The sequence below is a fragment of the Lissotriton vulgaris genome, chromosome 4_1, assembly GCF_964263255.1.
Source record: "Lissotriton vulgaris chromosome 4_1, aLisVul1.2, whole genome shotgun sequence".
In the NCBI taxonomy this organism is placed as follows: domain Eukaryota; kingdom Metazoa; phylum Chordata; class Amphibia; order Caudata; family Salamandridae; genus Lissotriton; species Lissotriton vulgaris.
Window position 1 is genome coordinate 1,400,578,874 of NC_141691.1, and position 26,931 is coordinate 1,400,605,804.

At 48.0% G+C, this 26,931-nt stretch overlaps 1 protein-coding gene across 1 annotated transcript in view; it reads right to left on the bottom strand.

The window, feature by feature from the left end:
* Nucleotides 1–26,931, bottom strand: part of OSBPL1A (oxysterol binding protein like 1A) — a 2,145,795-nt gene that overhangs the window by 608,051 nt on the left and 1,510,813 nt on the right. The gene's annotated exons all lie outside the window — the stretch shown is intronic.

Consider the following 26,931-nt stretch of genomic DNA (forward strand, 5'->3'; position numbering starts at 1 on the left):
TAAGGAAAATTATGCAATTTCACTTTCAGCCCTAAACAGAAGTTTGATCTGACAGATGTATAGGGCATTTATTGTTGTTATTTCTTGGCACACCCTGAAGTAAATTGGAGAATGTGCCAGAGGACTGAACAAGGAAGTCTGCTGAATACCTGAAACATTTACACGTGGAGGTCGATGGTCCAACTGCAAACTGAACACATACCCCATCAATAATTGTATAACTCATTTATAATTGTTTACAACTAATTTAACAAAATGTGCGCTACTTTGGTGCTCAAAGAAGTACAATCGGTGAGAGTTACTGTACACAATATTTAGCACGTCTTGTCAAAACCAGGTCTCGCCTTCTTAAAGATACCTTGCCATTCACATTTGCATGCCCTTGAAAAGCAAAAACGTTTCTTATCACCTTTGTCAGAGTTCCCAATGCAAAACCGCTTTGCTTTAATTCTAAGTATCTACCTTCACGGAATTTCCATGAGAAGCCTTGGACATCTCGCCCTCACTATTCTGAGAATTAAATGTAGGAAGAATGTACTTGGCACCAACTCTGCATTGCCACAGTAGATAATGCCCCGGGATATCGGTGTTAAAACTACCCTCCAAATTTGTGGGCCAGTAACCCCTGCTGCTCTATGGTCCCCGAATGGGTTCTGACCATGCACACATGTGAATATTCATTTTAGATGTATGCAGTCATTTACTGGGCTACATCTCGCTTTGAATGTACAAATTAATACCATGTGAACAGCCTGTACGAACTACAGTGTATCTTATAAATTGTTCGAGAAGGAGCATGGCTTTTTCTTGTACCTTACGCACTAAATAAATTGTTCCTGTTCATTGTTAACTCCTCAATGTTTTGTTTATTTTTCTGTAGTAAACCTATGCAATTAAGTATTTTGTTGTACCTTGTTTGACCATGTACATACCTATACTGTAATAGTCAATTACATTTAGTTGTTCAAATTGACTACATGCAAAATGTAAAATTAAAAAACAGAAAAGTCTCCAAATACCTAAATAAATCCTTTTCTTTTTTATACGGAGACTCCCTTTGGGGCATAAACTGATGACTTTTAGCATCCTTTAGGTCTGCAAATAGAATTCTGCCCATCTAAAAATCAAAGCAAATGTATTGCCAAGGAAGGCTTAAAAAGCCTTTTTTAAGTTTCCAAAAGAGTTCCTTTAACCACATTTTAAAACTATGGACATAGTCAACAAGAGGATAGTAGTCTCTAGAAACTGATGATGAACAAGCATTTGCAATGCAATAGGTCTCGCATTTACGCAGGTTTAAGCTATTGGCACTGTAAATGACAATGCGTTAAATGACAATGCGTTTTATTTATGTTTCAAAAACCAAAACATAAATAAAAGGCATTGTCATTTACAATGCCAATAGCTCAAACTCGCGTAAGTGCGAGACCTGTTGCATTGCAAATGCTTGTTTGCATGTGCTACACTGAACTTATGTAGACCGCCCTGCAAATTAATTAAATAAAACAGCATCATCGTTAAAGTGAAAGCGGATTGTGCTGGTTATAAGGAAAGACCATTAAAGAAAATACCGCTAACCCACTAAATAACGGAGACCGTGTAACAAGCCAAGTAAAAGGTCCAGTCGTTATTGGCAGTAAAAAAAAGGGAAAAAAGGCGGTACGAACAAGCCTACTTACGAATCAGAAGCCAGTATTTTCGAAGGACAATGACACAAGCCAACGACAAATATAGGCAGAAAGTGGGCAGGGCTTCCAGTACATACCCTAATACAGCATGCCTTTCAGAGCAAGCAGCGCATGAGCGTTGCCTCTAGACTGGACCTAAAATGATTTGAAACGTTAGTGGGATTGTATTGAGCCTATTACTTTAGCCATTTAAAACTATACCATGGCATATTTCATCCATCATCTTGTTGCAGCTGATGTCCTAAGTGCAACGGGTATGCCAAGACGAGGGTCCTTGGGGTTAACAGTAGTGTGTAGTTTGAGCCCTATGGCACACAGGACTCAAACTACATGCTACTGGTATCCCCAAGCAGGGTGAAACAGAAAAAGGTTGCTTTTGGACCTTCTGGGTAGAGTAGGAGGGGCTTGCATGGCGGTTTAGGACAGATTGTTCCGATGAGGAGCAGGGTGGTTTGCGGATTTGCTTAGGGCGGGCCTTGTTTACAGTGGCATGATGGGTAGGAAAAGATGGACCGGCATACCATTCGAGCGATTACCAGTGGCTGAGATTAATTAACTGTTAATATTGATGTCAATGTAAGCAATGGTAAATGTGTGCTTAAAAATGAAATCGAATCACTGTTGTCGAAGTCACCCGATCTGACCTCTCCATCAACCCTGAATCAGAAATACATGGTCAAGCAGGTCCTGCAACCTGGGTCTGAAGCAACTGATTGACAGATCAGAAGGGGGGATGCAGTTGCGGCCGGCGCAGGTGGTGAGGCGGGTGCAGGGATGGGGGGCAGGGGCATGCAGGGGGGTGGAGGGTGGGGGTGCAATGTAATTTTTTTTTACAAAAAAACAAGCACCTTGTCGCCAGGCCCCAAGTTTCTGCTCCTGCTCTCCTCCGTCGAACTCAAGGAATAGGAAGCACAGCCAGGCTCCCCTGACCAATCACATGTAATGCAGCCTGCATGGAGAACACGGAAAGTGCGCATGACTGTTTGAATGGTCCCAGAGGGCCGGCCTAACGCACAAGTTACTTACCTTCGGTAACAATATATCTGTAATAAACAGTAGTTCGTATTAGATTCCTTACCTTAGAATATCCCCAGGCGTCAGACTGGATCCGGAAACTTTTGCGTAGCAGTACCATTGCGCGTTGGTAGGCGTCGTCTGCAGCTCCGCGTCCGTCGTCGGCACCGGGATGACGTCACCGGAGTACTTAGACGCCGCCCGCGCGCTGACGTCAGTTCTTATACAAAGCTTTTCCGCCCCTGAAACGCAGAGCCATGATAAAAACCAACACTGGTGCCATAAAACTATGGCCCTGAAAAGGGATGACCTTAACCCTAGATATCGGTTCGCAGAACGGGGAGGATGGGTGGGGCGGTAAGGAATCTAATACTAACTACTGTTTCTTACAGATATATCGTTCTCGAAGGTAAGTAACTTGTGCATCTGAAAGTAGCAGGTTAGTATTAGATTCCTTACCTTAGAATAGATACCCCAGCAATACCAACCCCGGTGATGGGTCTGCAAACCAATGATCACAATAGAAAGTCCTGGAGAACGGAAGGGCCAAAGAAGCCATCTCTCCGGACTTGGCTATCCAGGCAGTAGTGTCTTGCAAACGTGTGCAACGAGGCCCACGTAGCTGCCTTACAGATGTCCAGCAAGGGGACTCCCAGACCCAGGGCAGTAGTAGCCGCCGTGGCCCGAGTGGAATGGGCCATCAGCCCAACAGGAGGCTCCTTTTTAGCCAACGAGCAGCATACCGTGATGCACAACACGACCCACGGAGAGATGGTCCACTTGTGCACCGTCCGACCTTTCTTAGCGCCCACGTAACCCACAAAGAGTTGGTCATCCACCAGGAACAAGCGTGTGCGATCCAAGTAGAATGAGAGCGCACGCTTTGGGTCCAGACGGTGGAGCCTCTCTTCCTTTCGAGGGATGCGGAGGCGGAAAGAAGGTGGGCAAGGTGATGGACTGCCCGATGTGGAAGGCTGTGACTACCTTGGGCAGGAAAGAGGGTCGCGTCCGCAACACAACTTTGTCCGGATGGACAGAAAGGAAGGGAGGTTTAGAGGAAAGAGCCTGGAGCTCACTCACCCTCCTGGCAGAGGTAATGGCAACCAGGAATGCAGTCTTCAGAGTAAGGAGGCGAAGAGGACAGTTAGGAAGTGGCTCGAAAGGAGCTCACATCAGATAGGTCAGAACAAGGTTCAAGTCCCACTGAGGCATCACGAAAGGAAAAGGAGGAAACATATGAGTGATGCCCTTCAAAAACCTATTTACAACTGGGGACTTGAACGAAGAGGGCTGATCAGGGAGCCTTAAGAAGGCAGAAATAGCAGAGAAGTAGCCCTTGATAGTGCCCAGAGCAGAGCCCTGCTGGGCAAGAGAGAGAAGAAAGAGGAGAACCTCTGAAAGAGGGGCAGAAAGGGGATCCACAGCCTTTGCTGTGCACCATGCCACAAATTTGTTCCACCTGCAGGCGTATACCGATTTTGTGGAGGGACGCCTGGCTGCCAGAATCACATTACAAACTTCAGGAGGCAAGTCAAATTGCCTCAACTGCCGCCACTCAATCTCCACGCATGTAAGTGGAGACTAGACCGGTTCGGGTGGAGGACCGTCCCCTGCTGCTGCGACAGAAGGACGCCTGAAGAGGCAGAAAAATCGGGGGATCGACAGACATGCTGAGTAGCTCGGGATACCAGTATCTCCGCACCCAGTCCGGAGCCACAAGAATAACTTGGGCCCGGTCACGTCTGATCTTCTTCAGCACTCTGGGCAGAAGTGGTATAGGCGGAAAGGCGTACAACAGACCGCAGCTCCACTCGCGACGAAAAGCGTCTCCGAGCGAGTGCCACCGTGGAAATTCCAATGCGTAGAACTGATGACATTGCGCGTTCTTTTCTGTGGCGAATAGATCTAACCAAGGCTCTCCCCACTGCTGAAAGAGGCCTTGCGCCACGTCCGAGTTTGGACGCCATTCGTGATCCATCATGCACCGACGGCTGAGTTTGTCGGATCTGGCGTTCAGGGAACCTGCCAGGTGTTGAACCACCAGGGTCATGCCCTGATGTTCCAGCCACTGCCAGAGGCGCAGAGCCTCCTTGCATAGGGTTCACGACCCCACCCCGCCCTGTTTGTTGGAGTACCACATGGCGGTGGTGTTGTACGTTAACACCTGCACTACACTCCCCCGGACAGAGGGGAGGAATGCCTTCAGTGCAAGCCGGATCACCCGCAGCTCCAGAAGGTTGATGTGTAGCCGGGACTCCGTCGGAGACCAGAGGCCTCTGATCTCCGCCTCTCCCATGTGGCCCCCCCAGCCCTGGAGGGACGCGTCCGTCACAACTACGTGCTCCGGTTGGGAGAGGGATCTGCCGCTGACCCAATCGCGGTCCGTGAGCCACCACTGCAACTTTCTTGCAGTGCCCTCCGAGATCAAGACATGGTTGGACAAGTTACCCTGATGCTGGGCCCACTGAAACTTCAGGTACCACTGCAGAGCCCGCATCTGCCACCGGGCGTGATGCACCAGAAGAATGCAGGAGGCCATCAGCCCCAGAAGCTGCAGCGTCAACCTGCCCGAGACTCGGGATTACGGTTGAAAGATCGGAATCAGAACCTGAATATCCCGAACCTGCTGTCCGAGAGGATAAACCCGAAACTGCACTGAGTCTAGAACCGCTCCGATGAAGAGGAGCTTCTGAGAGGGACACAGGTGTGACTCTGGCACATTGATGGAGAACCACAGCAGGTGAAGGAGGTCGTCCGTAGTCTGGAGGTGGCTGACGACTGTTTGGGGCGAGCCCGCCTTCAACAACCAGTCGTCGAGGTAGGGGAAGACTGAAACCCCTAACCTGCGCAGATGAGCTGCGACCACCGCCATCACTTTCGTGAACACCCGTGGGGTGCTGGTAAGGCCGAAGGGGAGCACGGTAAACTGAAAGTGCTTGTGGCCTACCGTGAACCGTAGGTAACGCTGGTGGGCCGGCAGGACGGGGATGTGAAAATAAGCGTCCTGCAAGTCCAATGCTACCATCCAGTCTCCCGGGTCCAGGGCAGCTAAGACCCAAGCCAAAGTCAGCATCTTGAACTTCTCCTTCCGGAGGAAGCCGTTGACATTCCGCAGGTCCAAGATAGGGCGTAGGCCCCCATTGCCTTTTTTGGGAACCAGAAAGTAGTGAGTGTAACAACCACACCCTACTTCTGGCCCAGGAACGCGCTCGATGGCCCCCTTGCCGTTGTCCCCGACCGCCGCCACAGTGGTTACCACGTCCGCCACCACGCTGGATGTTAGTCTGCGGACTGTGGCTGGCAGGACGTGTGGGGATGCCCCTTCCTTGGCCACGAAAGGCATCAGTTTGCTGGCGCGGGGCCGAGAGGCCCCAGGACTTGGCCATAGCCCTGGAGTCCTTTAAGCGCTCAAGCGCACTGTCTGCCTTGTCGCCAAAGAGGCGACGGCCATCCAACGGCATGTCCATAAGGGTGTGTTGGACATCAGCCGAAAAGTTGGCGGACCTTAGCCAGGCGTGGCGACGAATCGCCACCGTCGTTGCCATCGCTCTGCCCAGCGAGTCCGTGGTATCCAGCCCACACCGGATGGAATACTGTGCCGCATCTAGACCCTCCACAAGGGCTTGGGTGAGTTTAGTCCGGACCCCCTCCGGACATTGTGGCAGCACTTCCGTGAACGTGTCCCACAGAGAGTGGGTGTAACGGCCCAAGAGGCACGTGGTGTTGACTGACCGCAACCCCAAACTAAGTGAGGAGAACATCTTTTTACCATACTGTTCGTACCTCTTGGATTCCCTATCGGGGGGAGCCGTCGGGAATGCGGTCTGGGAGTTAGAGGCCTGGATGACCAGGCTCTCGGGGGTGGGGTGGGTGGACAGGAAGCAAGGGTCGCCCGGAGCCGGGGGTTGGCGCCTAGCCATGTTCCTATATACAGGCGGACCTGTAGAAGGCTTGGACCAAGTGCCCAGAAGAACGTCTGACAAGGCCTCATTAAACAGCAGCAGAGGCTGGGCCGAGCTTGCCTGCGGTTTAGGACCTCGGTGAGGAGGTTAGTCCTCACGGCCGCGACGGGGAGCTCAAGGCCCAAGGCCTTGGCAGCCCGCGTCAGCACCACACTATAGGCAGCCCACTCCTCTGTAGCCACGGTAGGAGGGGAGACCAAACCAGTGTCGGGCGAAGTGTCCAGACCACTGGCCTCCCCAAGCTCACCTGCCCAGTTCTGAGAAGACTGGCACTCATGTGCCAGAGGGTCCTCGGACCCCTCCCAATCCTCCTCGCCACCCATCACCTGGTACTCAGGTTCAAAGGATTGGGCCGGGTCGTAGAAGTAGAAATCTCCAAGCGGCGTCGAATACGGCGCCGAGCGGCGCCGCTCCGACGCCGGACCCAAATCGAGGGTAGGACCGGGGACAGAGTCGTCCTGGGATGGCGTCGGGGGCGACACCCTTGGCCCGAAGGCGCCGCGGAACCAGACGAAAGAGTGAGCGACCTCATGGCCATGAGTAAGGCCCCGATCTCCTCTGGCGTCTCGTTCTGCCCAGGGACCGGCGGATATGAAGCAGGCCGCGACGCCAGCGGCTCCAGCGGAGCCGCGGGGGCGGTGTCGCCCGAAACCCCGGCCGCGTCACGCGAGCGTCGGGGGGAGTCAGAAGAGCGATGTCGCCTCTTAGACTTCTTGTGCCTCTTACCTGAGGACTTCGAGCCTGAAGACTGATGACGACTCCCAGAACTGTGGTGACTCCGGCCCCGCGAACGGTCCCTCGACCTCCTTCCGGACCGGGACCTCGAGCGGCGCGGGTCTGACTGACGGAGCTCGAGTCGCTTGCGGGACCGCTCCCGTCTAGCTTTGGACGTCAGGGCCTGGCAGTCGGAGGAGGACTGGTCGTCGTGGTCGGGGCCCAGACAGCGAAGGCATTGGCGATGGGGGTCGGTTAACGACATCAGTCGGCGTCGGTTAACGACATCAGTCGGCAACAATCGGCGCAGGGTTTGAACAGGGCATCCCTACAGGCACCGTCGGAGTCGAGAGACTTCGAAAGACGATCAAAAAGGATTGAAAAAGTTAGTCAAAAAATGACTTGGGTATAACTTTTTCCGGATCGGCGCTTGCTGGCGCGGAAAAAAGAAGAACTGACGTCGGCGCGCGAGGGCGTCGTCTAAGTACTCCGGCGACGCCATCCCGGCGCCAACGACGCCGAACGCGGAGCCGCAGAAGACGCCTACCGACGCGCAAGGGTACTGCTACGCAAAAGTTTCCGGATCCAGTCTGACGCCTGGGGATATTCTAAGGTAAGGAATCTAATACTAACCTGTTTCTTTCAGATGGTCATGTGCACCTAGTTAGCAAACCACTCCTCCCCTGCCCAGCTCCAGGAGTAGAACAGTCTCTACAACCCGCCCGCAAAGCAGCACGGAAACATAAAATGATAACTCAGTTATTATCATTTTAGGTTTCCTTTCCTTGCACTGCTGAAAGTTAGCAGGGCAACACTCCTCTGCCATAGCAGAGGACTCGCCGCTGGTGGGATGACACATAACCAGCAGATCAAACATGCAAACAGGAAAAACCCAGATGAATCCCAAAGTAAGGCAGTGACACCACAATGGTCTGGGAAGACTGGCCCGGATAAAGCGCACATGGTCAGAGAGGAGCGAGTTCCCAAAACACTATAAAGTTAGATGCCACATTAAATTAGGAACACCCAGCCAATCAGGACACCTCAAACAGAGTGATCACTCGCTCCCCATGCCGGACATCTGGACAAATTACCCACTGGCCCTCATTGTGTCCACGCAAAGTCAAGAGTCACCTGCATTTGATATCCGGTGGGAGTAATTTATGACTCCATGACTAGGCCCGCATTTATTTACCTAAAAAGATTCTATGAATTGTTTTATGATGCTTCAAGAAATGTATATAACGGCGCTCAAATCGATTGTACTTTGAGACAGTCCTCAGACCCACGTCTGTAACTGTGCACTCAGCCAAAGTGTTTAATTAAACCAACTGTTCCTGTTTTGTTAAACACCTTTTGCCTTTGCTTTTCAAGGTAAATTCATATTTGAGCAACACAAGCATTCTATAATCGTGTTGTTGTTGCAGTTGATGCCTTAAGTGTGGTGGGTATGCACATACCTGGGCCCCTTGCACATTGTACAATAGAACTCAAGCTACAACCTACTGACGAGCCCCAAGTTGTGCGCAACTGGTCTGGGGTTGCTTGTGGTATCTTCTAGAGGAGGCCTCGCCTGGCAGTTCAGAAGGCTGTTCCCATGAGGAGAAGTTTTCGTACTGATTTGCATATGGCGGGTCTTTCTCTTGTGTTGCAGGGTGGAAAAGAAATAATGGACCGTAATGCGCCCCTGAGTAATTGCCACCCACAGATGGCCCATCTAGCCTGGTTAGGTCCCAATAGCAATCAATCATCTTTCTGCAAACTTTAGAAGGGACCTCATTCTCCATGGCACCGATATAAAGGGCCCTACTGACCAAGTAACCTTTGGGAACTCCACTGCCACAAGTGCCTGCATATTATAAACTGCCACTTTCCCTCATTCCCAGGTATTCCAGTATATGGAATCAACATAGTTGCTCTCCCCCTTCACACCTTCTGGGTAGTTACCTATGGAGACTGATGTAGCAGTGACTGCTACAGACACCTCTAGCTGTTTGAGACTGATGTTACCTTTAAAAAGTACAGAGAGAGCGGGTTTTGGGTGAACCCCTTGCATAGATTGGCCACCTTCTCTTTTTTCTTGGTTGGCAGATGCTTCAATGGGCTATCAGGTGTTTGGCATTTGTGGCAGGTTACATTCTGTGCCATTAGGCCTGGTTGGCAGATGCTTCAATGGGCTATCAGGTGTTTGGCATTTGTGGCAGGTTACATTCTGTGCCATTAGGCCTGGAATTTGTTTTTGGTGGTGTGGCATAAAGTAAGTAGTTCTTTAAGCAACTGCAGATGCAACATGATGATGAAACAATTGCTAAAAGCACTGTTGACCTTTTAATTCTGATTGATGTTTTTTTATTGGCTTTGTTTAGGTAGTGGCTGTTCTTGGTGTACCTAGACGGTTCCTAATTGCAACCTGTTGATAGATTTGACTCCGACTAATATGGTCTTTCTCACTTTTTTTAAAGGATGGTAGCTCGCTGAAATAAGAGTGGTGTTGTTTAAGCTGCATTGCTTTTCCCTAAAAAACTGGAAATGTTATTCAGTTGGAAGGTCTTTAACGTTGTGAGGTGTTTGACAAATGCCAGAGGAAGGGATTTTACTTTGAGTACCCTCTGATAAAATAAAGAGTTGTTTTACATTGTTAACTCCATGGCAAATACTGTATGAAGGAACTTTACGTTGTGAACGCTCTGGAAAATACAAAAGGGATGGAGTTTATATTGAGAAAATGCTTACAAATACAATAGAAAGGCTGGAGCGGCTCCTCCGCTATGGCAGAGGCGTGTCTCCAGACTGCCCGCAGAGGCAAACGAAAAATGATTTTAATGCAGATCATTTTAATTTTCTGTCAATGCAAAAGTCAGTTTCATAAAATCTGTGCTCAGGTACAAAATGTAGGATGGGAAAAGTAATCTATGTTGAGAAATCCCTCCTATAAACATGCCCACACTCAGACTTTAAAAGTCTATTTCTCCAAATCTACTGACCCCATTCCACATGGTCACGATCTCCTGACTGCCATTCCATTCGGAAAGGCCATGAATGTGTATTAACCCTATAAACATTGGTGTTAAAACTGCAGCACCAACCTACAGAAGAACCCTAAAGTCCTGCAGCGTAGAATTCCGTTGCACCTACATTACATAACCTAGCAATTTAAGTTTATAGTATGCCAGATGGCATATGCAAAATAAATACATATGACTGCAAAGGGATAATGGTGTCAGCTCACGACGGAGTAACTTGCTAAACTCAAGCATTAAAACTGTTCAAGCAGAAAACAGAAGCTAAGCAGTGTTATGGAGATTATCCAGCTTTAAAGAAGTCATGCCATAGTATGTCCCCTCCAACTAAAAGTGAATGCCGAGAGGAAACTGGCCAGCTCTCACTGCTGAATTCTCATGCGATTACAGCAGCCTTGGGTGATTTTAGCTAAAACTAAATGCTAAAGCAATTTATAGCAATAGTTTCCTTCAAAACGGTGGAAGGTGGTAAGCAAGATAACCACTTATGACGCAGGTGTGAAGTCTTACTGAAAGAAAACATTCACTGTAATCCGCTGTAAAGCACAGACAAGTTCGTATGAGGACAGGGACAACGCTCTGCCCGTAGAGGGTGAACACTGAAAAGGTGCTCAAGCCATTAACAAATGTAAAACTGCAAGTGGAGCGCTGCATTAGGTTATCTTGTTCAGTTAGCACACTGCTCACGGAAAATGTAGCTCAAGATTTAAGTGGAAACCACTGCGGATAAGCAGGTTTCCAGATCATTGAATGGAGGATCTCCAAAGCTGATGTCCATCAGGGGTTTTACAGTCTCTTCTCCAGGACCGCGCTGCTAGCCTCGGAAGTATGCCTGCCACCCTTTCAAAATAATAAAAGGGCCATTTGTTCATTCTTTTTTTTTTTTTTTTAAAGAGTTTGCAATGACCTGGATTTCAAATCAAATCATGCTTTATTCGGAACATACATAATGTCCATAAAAGCATACTAAAATCCATTTATATACAAAAGTAACAATAATCAATTTTTAAGCATTTTAATTGTTTTAAACCAGTTTATGAAAAAAATATCGATAAGCCATATTTCTTGTATTAAAACCACATCACATTGTTGAATGCTTTTAAACCAGGTGGCATCCCGCAATTTACTCCTTTCCCCAGCTACATTCCATGTCATGATGTGTAAGAGTTCCTGCTGTGGATAGCTAGAAGGATTTAAATCAGCCATCATGGTAGGCTTTCTTGTGTGTATGGAGCTATGTGTCTCTATATTTATAGTAATCTTATTCTCGCTAGAATTATTGATGTTATGCCATCATAGGCTTCATCCTGATCTGTACAGACTATTACTTTCAGTGAGGGGATTTTTTTGATTTAGCAGCCAGTTCGTCCTCCACCACCAATTCCCAATCTGCTATGTGTGGGCGCAGTCCATCCACCTCACTACTCCTCCTTAGTGGATCAAACCTATTTGACATAATTGGTATTTTAAAGTACGATTGACTGATCGGCCTAGCTTGGACCAGCCCATAGAGTAAGTCCATACTGGATTTATAGAAGTATCCCAATGGTAAAGCAACAATATGGTCTGTATTATATTCAGGTTGCCAATCTTGGTTAGGAGCGAGTTGCTCTAACAATAATCCTACAACTCGAGAACGGCGGAAGTTTACAATTACACAATCCCCATCAGCCGTTTTTGTTGATTTGCCAACTCAGCTAACCCGTCTGACCATAATAATATCATACGCTAAGCACAGAGTACTACAAGAGGTGTTTGCCTTAAGCCAATTAAAAGATTCCCAGGTTTCAATCATATTACCAGATAGTTTCAAAATGATCATGTATGGGGTCGCTTGAGGGGGTAAATCTAAAAACACATGTTGTGAACCAGATTGAGTTTGGTTATTCACTTTCCTGACACCATTTTCTCTTTTCTCCTCTAATGTTGGTGTATGCACGAACTGTGGTTCAACAACACAAGAATCAATACGTAATACAGGGAGGGCCCTTTCATGATTCACGTTATCACATTTTTAGGCCCAACTTGTGTTTCACATCTATTCTGTCATTTGCATTCAATAGCATTTTTGACAATTGGAGAGCATTTACCATATCCAGTAACTTTGCAATATCCTTTTGCACTGTTCTTATTTCTGATAAAACCAGCCTCTCAATACAATCAATGTTTCCGTGCATTTTATAAAATAATGCATCTATGTTCTGTTTATCGCTTGTTAAGTCCACATGCTTAGTTCTTAAACTAGTCCCCGCAGCTTTACTTGTCTCTCCATATTTGGGGCTATTTTTGATGGACTTTGCATCCTTAGCACTTGACTTTGTTAGCTTTTTTTTGCAGGGGGCGAGTATGATTCTAATATATAGGAAACAACAGTGACCTGGATGTCATACTTAAATAGAACCCCATATAAAATCTTCTGTATTCATTTGTAACATGAATGTTCAGTTTTTGTTTCTTTTACTCAGTCAGATATCATTAAGGGAACCCCAGAGCAGATTTTGAAGGGATTTTATTTTAAAATATTTGCTGCATGAAGTATGTAGTAATAAGGAACACAATTACTGGCTTCGGTGATTTTTAAAATTATTGTACCGGCTGGGGCCTAACAATAATGGTCATGCCGGTAGAAAACTGCCCATGAGGCAACTCATTTAGAAGCCTCTGCAGTATGTTTTGTGGGGAGCGTGTAAGGATCTGCTCAGGAAGTGCTGGGCTCCAACTCCATCCCCTCTATCATTGGACGGGTTGTGATGGGCTCAAAAATCCACCACCAGCTCCACACTCCGCCTACTCCTCCTGCACAGGCTTGATCCCATTGTGATAAACACCATAGTATGCGTGTAGCTCTTAAGGTGAAAAGAGAATCCAAACAGCGAAAAGTAAGCAGGAGGTCTAGATCAACCTTATATATGAACGTAATTTTCTGTGAGTGGCAGCACTGGAAATTAAGGGGATTCATCCAGATGGAGTAGTTTCTGTCCTGTAACTCCAGTTCTGTAGTAGGGGTATCTCTGTTATAGTCATAATCTAGTGAATAGTCCCGCCCATGTGCGTGGACCCCGGCAATCAAAAATAATCTCTTAAATTGTCAAATCATGCAGAAACTGCAAAGACACTTAAGAGAGAATTTAAAGACAAATAATGCAGCCTATATCCACAGGCTACACTGTCCAGTACTTCAACTAGAAATTCCACCAAACAACACCACACACAACACAGCCTGCCCAGTTTCTACCATAGAGAAACTTGCCTCCACCAGTAAAAGACTCTGGAATGATAGAGAGGAAGGCATGGACAGACAAGCCCCATAGGCTGCCATTATGTGGCTTAAATAGGATACTGTGCCTTTAAGAGAACTTTCCAGAACTTTCTCCCAGTATTCCAGAATGCATAGCAGGTCCCTCTTACTTTCAGTTCTTTTTGAAGGCGTAGCACGCCAGACCTGTAGCATTCCTTACACGAATATTTATCTCCACCGGGGAGGAGGGCGGGCGCTTATGACTATAACAGAGATACCCCTACTACAGAACTGGAGTTACAGGACAGAAACTACTCTTTCTGTAGTAGAGGATCTCTGTGTATAGTCATAACCTAGTGAATAGAATGGCAAGCCCATCCCCACACCAAAGCGGCGGTGGAGAAATAAACTAACACCACTATTGAGGAACAAATTCCGCTGCGAAGCCTGTCCAACCTGAGCATCTGCCCTGGCATCAGTGTCCAGATAGTAATGCTTAGCAAAGGTATGAACCGACTTCCAAGTGGCTGCTTTGCAGATTTCAGCAATCGGCACGTTACGGAGCAAGGCTGTCGTGGCAGCCTTGCCCCTGGTGAAATGAGCCTTAGGCTTATCTCCCAAGGTCTTATTAGCTTTTTGGTAACACAACTGTATGCAGGACACAATCCACCTAGAAATAGACTGGTTAGAGGTAGCAAGACCCGTCCTGACTGATCCATAATTGATAAACAACTGGTCAGACCTACGAATATATTTGATTTTATCCAGATAAAATTTCAACACCCTCCTAACATCCAGGGAATGGAGAGACCTTTCCACTGGAGATGAAGGATTCTGAAAAAACGTAGACAAAGCTATGGTCTGGTTGACATGAAAATCAGAAATAACCTTGGGAAGAAATTTAGGATGAGTACGCATAACAACCTTAGCAGCATGAAATACAGTATAAGGTTCTTGGCAACACAACGCCTGAATTTCACTCACCCTGCGGGCCGATGTAATGGCCACAAGGAACGCCGCCTTCCAGGACAGGTGCTGCAACGAAGCCTTATGAATAGGTTCAAAAGGCTCCTTCATCAACCTGGACAGCACCACATTCAGTTCCCATGAAGGCGAAGGAAGCCAGACAGGAGGGAATACTTTCTTCAAGCCTTCCAGAAAATCTTTGATCACAGAGATCTGGAAGAAGGAAGTCTGTGAAGGGCATTTCCTGTAGGCAGTCAATGCAGCGAGATGAACCTTAATGGAATGAACATTAAGTCCAGACTGCACCAAATGTAGAAGGTAAGGAAGGATGACATCTTCCTTGCACGTCGTCGGGTCATGGTTCTTAGACTGGCATCAGATACAGAACCTCTTCCACTTGTAAGCATAGGAAGTCCGAGTGGAAGGTCTCTCAGACTCCTTCAGTATGTCCATGCAATCTTCGGGCAGATTCAGATGGCCATATTGCACTATCTCAGGAGCCATGCCGCCAAACTCAAAGACGAGAGGTTGGGGTGTAACATCTGTCCCCCGAACTTCGTGAGAAGGTCGGGCATGCACGGCAGCCGAATGTGAGGAAGGAGAGACCGGTGAAGCAGGTCCGTGAACCACCACTGTCTGGGCCATTCCGGGGCAATGAGTATCATCCAAGCCCTGGACCGGGCCAGCTTGATGAGCACCGCCGGAATCAGGGGAATGGGTGGAAAAGCGTACAGAAAGCTGTTCGACCAGTTGATCCATAACGCATTCCCCAGCGTCCCCTGCTGGTAGTACCTGGAGGCAAAGTCTCGGCATTTGCTGTTTTCGGCGGTGGCGAACAGATCTACGTCTGGAGTTCCCCACCTTGCGAAGACTTCTCCTAGTACTTCGTCGTTTATGACCCATTCGTGGTTTTCCTGAATCAGTCTGCTCAGTGCGTCCGCCTGAACATTCTGCACACCTGGCAGATGGGTAGCCGTTATCGTCAGTCCTCTGGCCAGAAGCCAGTGCCAGATTGTCTGCGCCTCCTGCGACAGAGTGCGTGATCTCGAGCCCCCCCTGCTTGTTGAGGTAATACATCGTGGTGGTATTGTCCGTCTGTACAAGCAGAGAGTTGGTCTGAAAGGACGGAAGAAAGGCCTTCAGTGCCAAGTGAACAGCTCTGAGTTCCAGGAAATTGATGTGATACGTGGCCTCCATCGGGGACCACGTTCCTTGAATCTGTAGGTTTCCGGAGTGCGCTCCCCACCCCTGGAGAGAAGCATCCGTCACAACAGTCTGCGTGGGAATGTCCTTGTGGAAGGGAACCCCTCTGAGGAGATTCTCCGCTGAACACCACCACTTCAGAGACTGAAGAGCATGCAGAGACAGTCGTATCTTGTCGTCTCAAGATCCTTTCCTCTGATCCCACTGGTCTTCCAAGCACTCCTGCAGCGGTCTCATGTGCAGCCGTGCGTGTGGCGTCAGGAAGATACAAGAGGCCATCGATCCCAGTAGAGAAGACACCTCACTGTTGTAGATGGAGTGGTCATAAGAGCCTGAGCCTTCCGAAGGAGTGATAATCGTCGCTCTTCCGAAGGAGACACGCTTGCTGACAGCGTATTGATGGAGGCTCCCAAGTACTGTATGCATTGGACCGAAGTCGGGACAGACTTGGACATGTTGATGTGCAACCCCAGCTTGTTCAAGAGAACGCACGTCTTCTGGAAGTGTGCTCGCGCTTTCCGAGAAGGAGGATGCCTTGATCAACCAATGGTCCAGGTACGGGTAGACAAACACCTTGTTCTTCCGTAGGTGTGCTGCTACTACCGCCATGCACTTCGAGAATGTTCTCGGCGCAGACTTTAGTCCGAATGGGAGTACTGTGTATTGATAATGATTGGCGCCGACTTGGAACTGCAGGAAATTCCTGTGTTTGTGTGCAATGGGCACATGGAAGTACGCATCCTGTAGGTCTATAGCACATAGCCAGTCTCCCTGTTGCAACTGAGGATAAATCTGATGCAACGACAGCATGCGAAACTTTTCCCTGCGAATCCATCTGTTTGCCTGTCCCAAGTCCAGAATGGGCCTGAACTCGTTCTTGTCCTTGCGAACCAGGAAGAACCGGGAGTACAGACCTCTTCCTCTCTGAGACAGAGGTACGTCTTCTATCGCCCTTTTCCTTAACAGGATATCTGCCTCCGCCTGAAGCTCGCGCAGCTGAAACTGCGAGCTGAACGGTGGAATTGCTGGAGGCGGGCTGGTGAACCGAGTACTGTATCCATTGCAAACAATATTCAGCACCCACTTGTCCTGAGTAATTTTTCTCCACTCTGCCAGAAAAAATTTAATGCTTCCCCCTACCGGAGTGGGTAACAGATCCGGGGGAAGTAAGTGCTCAGGGCCTAGACCCGGCCGGGCCTTTGGTCGCTGGAGCCGACTGTTGGCCTCCTCTGCCCTTCGGGCGTTTCTGGAACGGCTTACGGAACTGTTGATGTTGCTGCGACTGTCCCGAAGTTTGGCCACGTCCTCTGCCCTGCCCACCGAACCGCCGTTGGAATGGGCGGTACGATTTCTTCGCTTCTTTGGGCTTCTCTAGGCCCACAGCCGTGAGCGTTTCGGCCTCCGCCTTCATGCGGGCCATTTCGTCATCCGCATGTTTCCCAAAAAGGGTCTCGCCAGAGAATGGAAGGTTGGCTACCCTTTGCTGTGCGTCCGGTTTAAGTGACGTAAGGCTGAGCCAGGCTTGACGTCGCTGGTTAACCCCATGGCAAAAACCATGTGCCGCTAATAGGGATGAGTCTGCTGCAGCGCTGATAATCTGATTCTCTACAAGCATCCCTTCGTTTAGCACTTCCTGGAAGTCTTCCCGCTTATCGCGAGGCAAGTGTTCCGCAAACAGCTGGAGGGAGTCCCAGAGGGCGCGGTCGTAGCGTACCAACAAAGCCGTGGCACTCGCAGCCTTCATAGAGGTCGCCGATGTTCCACATACTTTCCTTCCAGCTGAATCCATCCATTAGACTCTTTATCCGGGGGAACCGTGAATGACGGGGTGGTGGCATGTTGTTTGCGGGCCGCCGTCACAATCACAGAATCCGGAGGAGGTTCCGCCATTAGAAAGGCCGGGTCCGAATCGGGAGCCCGGTATTTTTTCAGCAATCTCGATGGGGCCGCCTTAGTCACCGCAGGGGTGAGAAAAAGGTCCATGGCCGGTTCCTCCAGGCCCGGCACCAGAGGTAGCAGTGGACGAGACAGGTGTTTCTGGTGCAGTGTCTCGAAAATGACTGATGTCTTAGGCGTGGGCACCGTCAAAGATATGCCCAATTTGGCAGTGCCTCTCAAAAGGACATCATGGAACGCCACCAGGTCATCAATCGGCAACACCCTCGTGTCCGGTGGTCCCGACAAGGTCGGAGAGTAGTCCCTGGTCCCTGAGGACCTTGTGCGAGAGCGAGATCTGTGCCTCCTATGGCGGTGTCTCGACCGCGTGGACGACCTTTGGCGCGATCGCTCCTTCCTCCTAGAGCGAAAGCGTGATCTCCCGGCCCGTGGACGCTCCGTAGGTTTCCGTGGGGGCGTCTTCCTCGGTTCCTCCTGGGGCCTAGGTCTAGGGGTCCCCTTAGGAGGTGTCGGCCGAGGAGGCAGTGACGTCGACCTCGGCGGAGGGACCGTGGGTATCACCGACCGAGGGGCAGGCCCACGCTGTGGAAGCGGTGGTAGTGGTCGTCCTGGCGGAAGTGGAGGGTTGGTGGGAGGGTCCTCCTTAGGTACAGGAGGAGGGGGCGACTTAGGCCGAGTTGGGGTATACACCACCGAGTACACCGAGCCCGGTGACTCCTTCGGCGAAGGGGACTGTGACCCAGCCCCTTCAGCAGGCGATCTCTTTCTCTTGCGTCCTCCACTAGATCCAGCCTTTCCTTTCTGTCGCCAGAACTCCTCTTGCGCCGTTTAGGAGAGTTTGAGCGACTCCTAGACGCCGAACTATTCCTTCTCGACACTGAGCGTCGCTTTTACGGCGTCGAACGTCGCCTCCGCGACTCTGGCGTCGAACGCCGCCTCCGCAACGTCGACCGTTCCATTCTCGACGACGAGCGTCGACTCCTCCTTCTCGAGGTTCTCGACGTCGAGGATCCCCTCGATGCCGACCGTCGTCTCGACGGTGACCGGCGGTGTTGCCTCGACGGCGAGCGCCGATGCCTGTCGCTCCTTCTTCGACGTCGATAGGTCGACGCCGACGTCGACGATGACGATGAAGATGCAGTCAACGGTGGTCTCGACGGCGGCCTATCCAGGCCCTTCGACGTCGAATCTTCACGCCGTCACGTCCCGGAGCCCCGGGGAGATGGGGAACACACCGTCGTCATCCCTCTCGACGTCGTCGATGCAATCGACGCCGACGGAGACCAGGACCGTTTGCTGGTCTTCCTGCCTCTGGGGAGCCCCCCAGAGTCCTCAGCAGAGGCAGAGGGAACCTTCCTAGCCTGCCCAGACCCACCTGCAGCCTGCAGTCGTCTCTCTTCAAGGCCTTGAAGCCTAATCTTCAGCCTGTCCCTCAGGGTCCTTGCTGAAAGTTGCTGGCAGATGTCACAGTCTTCAGGGACATGTGTGTCAGGGAGACAGACGATGCAAACGTTGTATGGATCACTCTAGGCCTTCTTCCTTCCACATGCTGGGCATTTGTCGAAAAGACCAGGCATTTTAGAGCCCTAAAAAGCCTGAACAAACACACAGGAGAGAAGAGAAGCACCAAGAAATATATACTCAAACACGTTTATCCAAAAAAGTGACAAAAATCCAATAAACCCTTGAAACAAGGGAGAGCTCAATGCCAGGGTCCTGTTAGCAGGAGCCGGAAAAAAGAACTGAAAGTAAGAGGGACCTGCTATGCATTCTGGGATACTGGGAGAAAGTTCTGGAAAGTTCTCTTAAAGGCACAGTATCCTATTTAAGCCACATAATGGCAGCCTATGGGGCTTGTCTGTCCATGCCTTCCTCTCTATCATTCCAGAGTCTTTTACTGGTGGAGGCAAGTTTCTCTATGGTAGAAACTGGGCAGGCTGTGTTGTGTGTGGTGTTGTTTGGTGGAATTTCTAGTTGAAGTACTGGACAGTGTAGCCTGTGGATATAGGCTGCATTATTTGTCTTTAAATTCTCTCTTAAGTGTCTTTGCAGTTTCTGCATGATTTGACAACTTAAGAGATTATTTTTGATTGCCGGGGTCCACGCACATGGGCGGGACTATTCACTAGATCATGACTATACACAGAGATCCCCTACTACAGAACACACATATAGCTGCTATTATTTAGCCAAATCTGGGCCAGTTACAGCGAAATGTGTGGATTTTGTCCCAGTGCCAATATGAGGGACACACTTAGCAGAGCCTGCATTTTGTGCACCTCAACTTTAAGTGAAAGAGTAGGGCTTCCTAATTGTAGTTTTGGGTGGACCCAACACAAATGTCTCAATTACAGGGCCACTTTTGTTCGAATCACCTTCTGGCTATGAGCTAGTTCACCTTGTCACTTCACAAGAGCTAAAAAGATAAACTACGACCAGGATAAGGGTGTTTTATTTTTATAAACTTCACATGTAAGAGATGTGCATAAACTGTAGGACTTCCAGATTCATCTATCCAAGAGAGTAATTACACTAATAACATTTGTGTGGCACCTCATAATAAGTCTTTATTACTATTCAACTGAGCCCCTATTAGCAATTTTGTAATAAAATATTGAGAACAAAAACATTAAGATTCTAAACTTAAACTTTGCAATTTACATGCGTCTCATTGATGTGTCTGTCTAACCTACTCTGCTCTATTTAGGATGAATTTTGACTTGTGACTTCTAGGTCACACAAGGATTGCTGCAACAGAAGAATACAAATCTGTGACCTTTCCGTTACACGCTGTGCTTTGTAAGAGGGCTAATAAATCTTTTTGCACCGTGCAGGTCAAAATTATTTGATTCGGCAAGTTTGTTTATGTGGAGGGTCATGGTAAGATTTGTGTCCAGAGTAAACTCAAACGTGGAGACAGCGGGGTAAAGTGACTGGGAAAAGTCACGGATATTAATGTACAGGGAGCTGCTAGGTGCTCCTAACAAGTAAAGAAATGAAATAGGATCGAAAAAAGGATGACATGTAAAACTGAAGTACTGGTCACCATCCCTGGTACTGAAGAACACTCCTTTTCAAATAAATGTGCACATTTGATCAGGTGAAATGCTGCCACTCATAGATGAATACATCTGGTGGCTAAATGGCTGGCCCAATGACCCATGCACAATTTACTACAACTAGGGTTTAACAGAAGGGGTACCCAATACTAAATTCCAAGCTTATTAAGGTTATTAATCAGTGACATTCCAGCTAACAAAATACCTACCAAGGGTCTTACACACAGTGTAATAACAATCCACCTTAAACGTCCTATTGGCTTTAACATGAGCTTTTCACAATAAATTAGTCAAGCTTACAGCCTTTGTTGTACTTACTTACAGCCCATTATGCTGGCTGGCATATAAGGCAGCAATGGAGTAACACCATTACTGTCTTTCTTGGGCATGATTCTGCACAGTGCCCTAGCTGTGGTTCAGGGTATTCATTCATGTTTCCACAGTTGGCTTCCAGGTGTTCTTTGGTCAGTCTCTCTTCCATTTGCCTTCTGGCGTCCAGCGGAGAGCTGGTCTTCTGATGGAATCTTGTTCACTTCAGATTGTGTGTTTTATCCATCTCTTTCTCATAATGATAGTGTCCAAGCTCTCTTGCTTGCATTTGGTGAGCAGTTCCTGCTTGGAGATGGATTGTGGCAAGGAAATGTGCAAGGTTCTTCTCAGGTTACTGGTGTGAAAGGCCAACAGTTTGTTGATGTAACTTTTTGTCATCCGTCAGCATTCTGACCCATACAAGAGTATGGGCAGAACACAGCTCTGGTAATGCCTCAGCTTGGTATTGGTGTTGTACTGATATAACATTCCAAGCCTGTTCAGAGTGCTCCTGATGTCACTGCCGGCCCCTCCATCATGTCTGATAGTACTGCCTAGGTAGGTTAAACCTTCTGTCATGGGTAGGTCCTCTCCATCCACCTTGACTGGCGAAGGGTTTGGGATGATGAGTGGCATGACGTTTGATTTCTTCATGTTGATTTTCAGGCCCACTTTCTAGGCCACAGATGTTGAAGTGAGAGGTCTTTTCCTGAATATGCTGATTGTGTGTGAGAGAGCAAGGCTAGGTCATCTGCATAGTCATGCTCTCCAGTGTAGAGAATAAGGTCCATCTGATGCCTCTGGCTTGGTCTTCTGTTGTGTGTCACATGACCCAGTCGATGACTAATAAGAAGAGCAACACTGACATCACGCATCCCTGTCTCACATCAGTCTTAACTTCAAAGCTATACTCGCTACTTCTGACCTTGGAGGTAAAATTGTCATAGAAGTCCTTGATGATGAGAACTATCTGTTGTGGTATTCAATGGGCTCTCGGTATTTGTGAGATGGATACTGTCATAGGCTTTCTCAAAAATCAATGCAGTTGATGTATAGATGTATCTGCCACTCTGTGTACTGCTTTATGATGTTGTGTAGAGTAAGGATCTGATCCATATACCCCCTACCCTTGAGGAGCCCAGCATGCCAAGACCATTTTTATCTTGAAGACCGTACCCCATTCTCCTGTACTGGCTACCTCATCTGCTTGGCTGGCAAGGTTATTCATGTACACCCATTTGTCTCCTCTGGCCATTTTCTTGATAGATCTGTTTGCTTCTACGGATTGCTGCTTGTACTTCACCTGCAGCCTCTCAGATTTGGCCTCCATGAGTTTCTTTTTTGCTGCCATCCTGTTTTTATTAGCTTGCCATGTGGCTTGTCTTAGCCATTCATTCCTCTTCCTTGGCTTGTCCCCAGACATGCTTCACTACTCTTCACATATACTGACGAGACCTGTACCCATTTCTTGTTGACCGCATCTGCAACTGGCTCAGACTGATCTTCCATATTTACCAGCTGAACCGGGTTTTTGATTTTTAAGACAAATATCTTCTTTGTCTTGGGGTCCTGTAATTTTGCCACATCAAAGTGCTGTTGTCCTGATGTTTTGTGTTCTGTTTTTTAGCTTATGCTTCACAACAGCAGTCGCTAGAAGGTGATCACTGCTGGCATCTGCTCCCCTACTCACACTAACATCTTGCAGTGCGCGTCTTCAGGTGGTAAACAACAGGTGGTCAATCTGGTTTCTGTTTCTAGCCTGGGTGAGCACAAAGTTAGTGGGAGAAGATAGTCCCACCTATGACGAGATCATTTGTGTTGCAAAATTCCAACCATAATACTCCACTGTCCTTCATTGCTCCACAACCTTCCTTTCTCATGGAAATGTCGTGGTTCAAGCTGTCATTTTCCACATTAAGATTCAAGTCCCCATCACAATTTTCAGGTTGTGGTTTGGCATGGCTTCAAGCTCAGCTTGCATCTGTTGGTAGAAAATGTCTTTGACTGTTTCTTCTGTATCACTTGTTGGAGCATAGCACTGGATAATGGTGGAGTTGATGTGTCTGCCTTTTAACCTGTCACGAGTCTGCTATTGATTGGCTTCCACACAATTAGGCATTTCTCTGTCCCCTTGCTCAGGATGATGGCTATTCCTTCGTGATGTTAGTCATAGTCTATTCCAGAGTACAGTACTGACTCTCCTATGGAGATGTTCACTCTGCTAGATTCAGTCCATCTACTTTTGCTGACCCCTAGGATGTGTAAGATTCTAGCGCCTCATCTCAGATGTTACTTGAGCTAGCTTTCCTGTGAAATACGTAGTCCATATGTTCCACAATCCAATTTTGATATTGTACTTGGGACTCAGAACTTCCGTCATCCTGCCAGTAGTTTCGTTGCGGCTGTGACTACTGTCAATTATGCATGCCTCATGCAGAGATTCTTGAAGTCCCTCGCACCTAGAAGAGTTAGAGGTTTTTGATGGTGTTTCCAAATTAAATGTTTTTTGGGGGGGATAATGTTGCTAGCCTTGTGTCAAATCCCCAACTTGGAGGACCAGTGGATCACACTTAGTCTGATCTCTACCCTTTGATCTGTCTGGTTTGAGAGACCCTGCTAGGAAAATAAGCTCCTGCCTGCATAGCTCTCCAGAGACTGCCAAGCCTCTTGACTACTTCAAGGTGGGAATCCTCTGAGGAACCTTTGATGTAGTTTTTCATAATAAACAGAAGTCCAAGGCATCAGACACAGTTGATCTCAATGTACCAATCACCCCTATAGCCTTGATCAAATGCTTGTCACTATAATTAACACAGGCCTATTTTACTGTGTACAGGCTTTCCTTAAAGGCAAAACATGCATTATTTCACTGGAAGCATGCATCTTCTGCCGAATCATAAGCATGTAGAGGAGAAGGCACCTAGGGAAACATAGCAAACCTGAACATTGCTGAAAAACAGACACCCAGGGGAATCCAGGATGGGGTGAGTTACGTGGCTCCTACCTGGTTATGTTACCTCAAACTTTGTAAAAATACACACACAAAAAATCAAAAAAACGTTTTCCTCACATTTCTGCAAAGGAAAGTTTTGGAATCAGCGGGGAGCCACAAACTACCACCCATCCAGCATTCACCCAAGTCCGCCGATAAAAATGGTACCTCACTTGTGTGGCTAGGCCTGGTTCCCATGACAGGAAACCAGGAAACAGCCCAAAAAGTACTGTGGAGACTTTAAAATTATCGATTACAAAAAAGACTTGAATTTGCAAGGGGAGTCACCTGGGTTTTTAATACTGGGCTCAGCGGGCATTTAGGGAGACCTACTAAATCCAGACATTTTGCAAAACTAGACACCCAGGGGAGTCCTGGGAGGTGTGGCTTGCATGGATATACTTACGTTTTCCTACCAATAATCCCCTGCAAATCTCAAATCTAGCTAAAAAAACGCATTTTCCTCACATTTCTGTGAGAGAAAATTTTGGGATCACAAGGCTGACACGAATTTCCTACCATACAGCATCCCCTGGTCTCCCAATATAAATGCTACCTCACTTGTGCAGGTACCCACGACAGGGAAGGGCTCAAAATTTATTGAGGGGACATCCAAATTATCTATCACAAAATGACCTGGTTTTGCAAGGGAGGCACCTGAGTTTTTGGTCCCGGGCTTGGCGGCCATCGATGGAAACCTACCAAACCCAGGCATTTCTGAAAATAAGACACCCGGGGAAGTCCAGGGAGGTGTGGCTTGCATTGATACCCAATATCTTTTCATACCCAGAATCCCCTGCAAACCTCAAATTTAGCTAAAAAAAAAATATATGAAATTTTCCTTACATATCTGTCTGGGATCACTGTACCGGCACACATTTTCTACTAACCAGCATTCACCAGGGTCTCTCAATAAAAATTATACCTTGTTGGGGTGTCCAATGTAGTGTCTGCCTAAAAATGTATATAAAACAAGATATAGTGCTGAGAGCTCGCTGTGCTTTCCCCTCAATATCTACGCTTTCGGCCCTTCCCAGTGGTAGGCCCTTGGTTCACCCACACAAGTGAGATAATTTTACTCGGGAGTCCGATGGGAACAATGGGTGGTAGGAAATTCGTGCCGGTGCAGTGATGCCACAGAGAAATGAGAGACAAAATATATTTTAGCAAAATTTAAGGTTTGCAGGGGATTCTGGATAAAAAACGTTCGGGCATTTACGCAAGCCAAACATCCGTGGACTACCCCAGGTGTCTACTTTTGAGAAATGGTTTGTGTGTGTGGACTGGCGCTTGGCTGGTGGTGTGGGCGGATCATGGCTTGGCTGGCGGTGTGGCTTGCGTGGAGCCCCCAGTGTTTTCTTACCCAGAATCAGCTGCAAACCTCAAATTTAGCTAAAAAGACACATTTTCATTACATGTCTGTGTTGGAAAGTTGAAGGATCATCACACCGGCAGAAATTTCCTACCCCCGGGTTCCCCTCGATCTCGTGATAAAAATTATGCCTCACTTGTGTGGGCGCCTAAAGCATAGTCAGCCTAAAAATGTGTTTGAAAAAACTGCCTCATGGACACGCTTTGGTTCCCCCTCAGTTTTTCATTTTATACCTTTTTAGGCTGACTCTGCTTTGGGCACCCACACAAATGAGGTAACATTTTTATCGGGAAACAGAGGGGATTGCTGGGTGGGAGGAAATTTGTGCCAGCATGCTGATCCCACACAGAAATGAGGAAAATGTGATTTTGTTTTAGCTAAATTTGAGGTTTGCAGTGAATTCTGGGTAAGAAATTGCAGGGGATCCACGCAAGCCACATCGCCAGCCAAGTGCCAGTCCATGCACACCGCCAGCCAAGCGCCATACACGCACACCGCCAGCCAAGAGCCAGTCCCCCACATACCGCCAGGCAAGCACTAGTTCAAACACACCACTAGCAAGCACTAATCCACACACACAACCACAAGTCCACACACACCGCCAGCAAAATACCAGTACACACACAGCCAGCGAAACGTCAGTATATGCAGACCGTCAGCCAAACGACAGTTCACACTCACAATCTTTCCGTGGTATCTAGTGGTTTTGGGCAGATAAGCCTAAACAAATTGCAGATCTGCCCTCGGGGGGGGGGGGGGGGGGGAGGGGGGGGAGGCGGCAGAAATGGCTAAAATGTGTGCCTTAAAAAAAGGGGAGTGACCCTTCACTATGGAGCTGTTCCCCGACATGCCCATGAACCTATTGTGAGAAGTTGGCCTGATATGCAGTGCTCACTATTCTAGTGATCACTATGTATCATTCCAGACAACGCTTATTGATGATTGGTTGTAAGTCAACCTGATAGACCAGCTATCCTAGTAGCATGGACAAGAGCAGTCTTTAGGCTAAACTCTAGAGGGCGTGTTAAGCCAGCTGTTATACCATCACATATACCCCTTGAACATCAAGTGAAAGGACACCACACAAGTTGTTATGAAAATAAAAGGATATTTATTTATAACACAACAACCCTGGACTCTTTATGAGGACAGGGTGCTAAGCACAATACAAAACTCTTAAAGAAATACTGAAAGTCGCACAATTTACACAAATGTCCGAGGGGCACGGAAAACCATATACTACAAAAGTGGAATGCGAAATACTAGCAGGTAAGTAACTATTCTCAGAGGCTTTGGAACCACTGGGCCTACAATGCTGAACCCTTAGATTAGAAGCAGGAGGCCTAGGGACGTCGTGTGCAGAGTGGAAACTCTCATGCGTAATGCGGGACAAAGTCTATGGAGGCTAGTAAATGCAAAGTTAGTGTTCTCGGGCGAACCCGACTAGGTAGGTCAAAAACGAAAGTGGATTTAGACACTTAGAGAGTGGTTCTACGCT